The following is a 6,000-nucleotide window of genomic DNA, read 5'->3' as shown; positions in this document are numbered from 1 at the left end:
AGCTGTGGCTCATGGGCTCTAGAGCACAGGCTCAGTAGTTGTGGCGCACAGGCTTAGTTGCTCTGTGGCATGTGGGATCTTCCTGGACCAGGGCTCAAACCCGTGTCCCCTGCATTGGCAGGCAGACTCTTAACCACTGCGCCACCAGGGAAGTCCCAGCACCATTTTTTAAAAAATGAATCTGGGGCTTCCCTGGTGGCGCAGTGGTTGAGAATCTGCCTGCTAATGCAGGGGACACGGGTTCGAGCCCTGGTCTGGGAAGATCCCACATGCCGCGGAGCAACTGGGCCCGTGAGCCACAACTACTGAGCCTGCGCGTCTGGAGCCTGTGCCCCGCAACGGGAGGGGCCGCGATAGTGAAAGGCCCGCGCACTGCGATGAAGAGCGGTCCCCGCACCGCGATGAAGAGTGGCCACCGCTTGCCCCAACTAGAGAAAGCCCTCGCACGAACCGAAGACCCAACACAGCCAAAAATGAATAAAAATAAATAAAGTAGCTATAAAAAATGAATCTGTTTAATTGCCTCCCCTACCAACTGTGAGGCCCTCAGGTGACAGTTATTGTTTTATTCTTGTAGTTCCTATTTAATATTCAATGAATGTTTGTAGAATCAATGAATAAATCATTCACTGTTTCCATGTTCTTATTGTCTATTCTTATGTCTTCTTTTTTTGAAGTGATGCTTTTGTCTTTTAAAAATTGGATTAGTTGTCTTCTATTATTGAATTTTAGGAATTCCTTACATACTCTAGATAGACGTCCTTTGTCAGGTAGATGTTTTGCAAATATTTTCTCCCAGTCTGTAGCTTGCTTATGTATTTTCTTAATTGCAGCAACATTTGTTGAAAAGACTGTCATTGCTCCATCATTATTGCCTTTGCTCCATTGTCAACAATCACTTGACTACATTTATGTGGGTTTATCTCTGGACTCTATATCCTGTTCCATTGATCTATTTGTCTATCCCTTTGCCAATACCACACTGCGTCTTGATTACTGTAGCTTTACAGTAAGTCTTGAAGTCAGGTAGTGTCAGTCCTCCAAATTTGTTCTTCAAAATTATGTTCGCTATTCTGTGTCTTTCACTTCTCCACGTAAACTTTAGAATCACTTTGTTGATATCCACAAAATAACTTGCTAGGATTTTGATTGGGATTACATTGAATCTATAGATCAAGTTGGGAAGAACAGATATCTTGACAATATTGGGTCTTACTACCTTCAGTATTGAACAAACAGTGTCTCTCTATTTATTTAGTTCTCTGATTCTTTTCAACAGAGTTTTGTAGTTTTTCTCCCACAGATACTCTTTATATTTTGTTATATTTAACCTATTTCATTTTGGGGGATGGTGCTAGTGTAAATGGTATATTGCTTTTAATTTCAAATTGCACTTGTTCATTGCTGGTATATAGGAAAGTGATTAACTTTAGTATGTTAACCTTGTATCCTGCATTTTTGCTATAATTGCTTATAGTTCCAGGAGTTCGTTTGTTTGTTTGTTTGGCTGTGCTGCAGAGGTTGTGGGTTCTTAGTTACCTGACCAGGGATCAAACCCTGGCCCATGGCATTGAAAGCATCAAGTCCTAACCGCTGGACTGCCAGGGAAGTCCCCAGGAATTTTTTTAAGACAATTTTTTGCTGTATACCTGAAACTAACACAACATTGTAAATCAACGGTACTCCAATAAAAATTTTAAAAAAAAGGAAACGCAAAAAAAGAAAAGACTCTAACGGATAAGTTAACATTGACTTTTCCATTCCCCACCCTCCCGCCTGCCACCTGCCTTATGGACTTTTGGTCGCCCCCGACTCTTCTATCTCTCTCACTTCCTCTGCATCTCTCTCCCAATTTTCCTCATCTCTGTCTCCCAACACACTTGGCGAAGGAAACATGTGACCCCTCTCCCCTCCTCTCAGTGGGAACTGACTTGCAACCCCTCCGACAATGAGCTAACATCACCTCCTCTCTCCCTCCCCATCACCTACCACCCAGTTTAAGAAAAATAACTACCATTATTTTTGAAGTCCTTTGTGTGCCACCCTCTCAGTTTTATTCCTTCACCTCCCTCCTCGAGGTAGTTTAACAAGATGAATGTGTTTCTAAGAATGAATATTGTCTGCTTTTCACATTTTAAACTTCATGAAAATGGAATCTTGTATTCTTCTGTGACTTGCTTTTAGTACTCAACATTTTGTTCCCGAGATACAGCCGTGTAGCTGCATGTACTCGTAATCCATTTATTTTCCCTGCCATACGGATACTCCACAGTTTATGCATTCTACAGTTGATCGACTTTCTGGTTGTTTCCATATGATTAGACTTTTTGACTTTGTGAATATGGTAACACATTACAGTTTTAATCTGCATTTCCTGACTACCAATGAGGTTGGATGTATATGTGTTTTTTAGTCATTTGGTTTCTTCGTCTGTGAAATGCTTGCTTTAAACCTTTTGCCTATTAGTTTGTTTTGTCTTTTACTTCCTGGTTTGTAGGAGTTCTTTATGTGGTTCTGACTATGGATGGCTCTATTCCTACTTTGTGGCTTATTTTTTCACTCTCTTTATGATGTGCTTTGATGAAAAAAGTTCTTATTTTAATGTAATTAAGTTTACCGTTCTTTTCCTTTATGGTAAGTTTTTTTTTTTTTTTTTTTTTTAAAAGTGTGTTTTTGAGATTAGCTGTGTATCTTTAAATTTTTTTTTTTTTTAAAGTTTTACTTGATTTTATTTATTTATTTATTTATTTTTGGCTGTGTTGGGTCTTCGGTTCGTGCGAGAGCTTTCTCCAGTTGCGGCAAGCGGGGGCCACTCTTCATCGCGGTGCGGGGACCGCTCTTCATCGCGGTGCGCGGGCCTTTCTCTATCGCGGCCCCTCCCGTCGCGGGGCACAGGCTCCAGACGCGCAGGCTCAGCAATTGTGGCTCACGGGCCCAGCTGCTCCGCGGCATGTGGGATCTTCCCAGACCAGGGCTCGAACCCGTGTCCCCTGCATTAGCAGGCAGATTCTCAACCACTGCGCCACCAGGGAAGCCCTATGGTAAGTTTTTTATGTCTAGTTTACGAAGTCCTCCCCCTATCCCAAAGTCATAAAAAGTTATTCTTTTTTGTCTATTTAAAAGCTTTATAGGTCTTTAATCTACCTGGGACTGATTTCAGTATATGGTGTGAGATAAGGATTCAACTTTATACCCCCACCTGTATGTTTAACCAAGTGACCCAGCAACAAGTATTGAAGAGTCCATCCTTTTCTCATCTACAATGCTAAGTTGGTTATAATTCATACGTCAATATATGTGTGTGTCTATATCTAGGCTTTCTATTCTTTCCATTGATCATTTTGTCTATTCCCATGCCAATACATCATTGTCGTAATAATGAATAGCTTTAAAATAATTTTTGATATCTTTAAAGACAAGCTCCCATTTTTTTCTTCTTTTGAAGTGTCATTGTGTTTTGTACTTCCACATATGTTTTATTTTTAAAATTTATTTATTTTTGGCTGTGTTGGGTCTTCGTTGCTGTGTGTGGGCTTTCTCTAGTTGCGGTGAGAGGGAGCTACTCTTCATTGCGGTGCGCAGGCTTCTCATTGTGGTGGCTTCTCTTGTTGCAGAGCATGGTCTCTAGGCGCACGGGCTTCAGTAGTTGTGGCTTGCGGGCCCTAGAGTGCAGGCTCAGTAGTTGTGGCGCACAGGCTTAGTTGCTCCGTGGCATGTGGGATCTTCCTGGACCAGGGCTCAAACCTGTGTCCCCCGCATTGGCAGGCGGATTCTTAACCACTGTGCCACCAGGGAAGCCCCACATATGTTTTAGAATCAGATCGTATGTTCCACAAAAAGAATTTTACTGAGGGTTTGATCAATTGAGGAAAAACTTACACACACACACACACACACACACACACACACACACACACATATATTTAAATTGTGTCTTTCTATCCATGGTAGTATCTCTCTCCACTTATTTATACAAAGGGCTTGCAAAATTTTTGCACAATTTAGTCCTGGATACTTTATATCCTGGATACTTTATAGTCCTGGATACTTTATATTATATTTTGATGCTATTGCGAATTTTGATTGTATTGTATTGCATTGTATTTTTAAACTTACATTCTCAAATTGTGCTGCTGATGTTTAGAAATGCAATTGAATCCTATAGATTGATTCTGTATTCCGCAATCGTTCTTGGCACTCTTTTATTAATTCTAATAATTTTTATATAATTTTTTTGTTTCTATATATGATAATTGCACTCTTCTTCTTCCTTTCTATTTTGGATATTTTTGTCCTATTTTTTGCATAACTGCATTGCGAGGAACTCCAGTATAGTGATAGAGGGGCAATAATGAGACCTTATCTAGCTCATGATCTTAAAGCAAATGCTTTCAGTGTTTCACCATTCAGTATGATATTTGATATAATGTGGGTTTATTTCTTCTCTTCCTCTTTTTCTTTCTCTCCCAGATACTCTTTAACAAACTGAGAAATTTCTCTTTTACTTATAGTTTGCTAACTTAAAAAAATGATAAATGGATGTTGAATCATATCAAATGATTTTTCTGTATTACTGAAATAACCATATTATTTTTCTTCTTTAATCTGTTAAAGTAATGAAGCATATTAAGTGATTTTCTAATGTTATACCAATCTTGGATTCCTGAAATAAATACAAGTTGATTCTGATGTATTTATTACCCTTTTTATTACTCATTGCTCATTCCTAGTATTTTTTAAAAAATATTTATTTATTTATTTTGGCTGCACCAGGTCTTAGTTATGGCATGCAGGATCTTCGTTGCAGCATGCGGCCTTCTTCTTAGTTGCAGCATACGAACTCTTAGTTGCGGCATGCATTAGAGATCTAGTTCCCGACTAGGGCTCAAACCCGGGCCGCCTGCATTGGGAGCATGGATTCTTACCCACTGGACCACCAGGGAAGTCCCTGGTTTGCTAGTATTTTATTTAGGATTTTTCATCTATGTTTATGAGTGACATTGGCATGTAATTTTTATTTCTCATACTGTCCTTAATGGGTTTTAGAGTCAAGGTTATGCATAATGAAATGAGTTGGGAAGTGTTCCTTCTTTTTCATTATTCTGGAATATAAATCCTTAAAAGTAGAAAACGTTTATTGACTGAGTCAGAGAGAGATGAGATGAAAGAAGAAAAAGGAGAGATTCAAAGCATGAGAGTGACTCAACCTGCTATTGCTGGCTTTGAAGGAAGACAGAGATATGAGCCAAAAAATGCAGGAAATGGTCCTAAGCTGGAAATGGAAGCTGACAGCTAGCAAGGCAACAGGGATTTCAGTCTTGCAACCACAGGGAACTAATTCTGCCAACAACCTGAATAAGCAAGAAAATGGACCCTTCCGTAGAGCCTCCAGAAAGGAATGCAGCCCTGCTGACATCTTGATTTTAGCCTGTTGAGACCCATATCAGAATACTGACTTACAGAATTGTAAAATAATAAATTTGTGTTGTTTTAAGCCACTAAGTTTGTGTTGATTTGTTACAGCAGCAGTAGAAAACTAATACACTCTTGAATTTGGATTTGTTTGATTGTTTCTTCATGATTAGATTCAGGCTTATTGGTCTTTTCAAATAATCAACTTTGGGGTTTATTGATCTTCTAAAATATATGTTCTCTATTTCAGTAATTTCTACTCTGTATTGTTTCCTTCATTCTACTGTCTTTGATGTTATTTAAATAGAATATTCAACTCAGTTTTCATCCTTCATTCTTCGTAATATAACCTTTAAAGGCTAAAAATCTGCTTCTTGGTATTGCTATAGCTGCATCCCACAAGTTTTGGTATGAAATATTTTCATTATCATTCAATTCTAAATATTTTCTAATTTCCATTGTGAGTTCTTTTTTTTGATCCATGAGTCATTTAGAAATGTTTTAAAATTTGGAGATATATGGGGTTTCTCCATTATGTGTTTGTTATTGATTTTCTAACTTATCTGCATTGTGCTTAGAGAATGTTAT

Source organism: Balaenoptera acutorostrata, chromosome 1 (genome assembly GCF_949987535.1).
Source record: "Balaenoptera acutorostrata chromosome 1, mBalAcu1.1, whole genome shotgun sequence".
Taxonomy (NCBI): Eukaryota; Metazoa; Chordata; class Mammalia; order Artiodactyla; family Balaenopteridae; genus Balaenoptera; species Balaenoptera acutorostrata.
The sequence above is the reverse complement of the archived record's forward strand: the minus strand, read 5'-3'. Positions refer to the sequence as shown.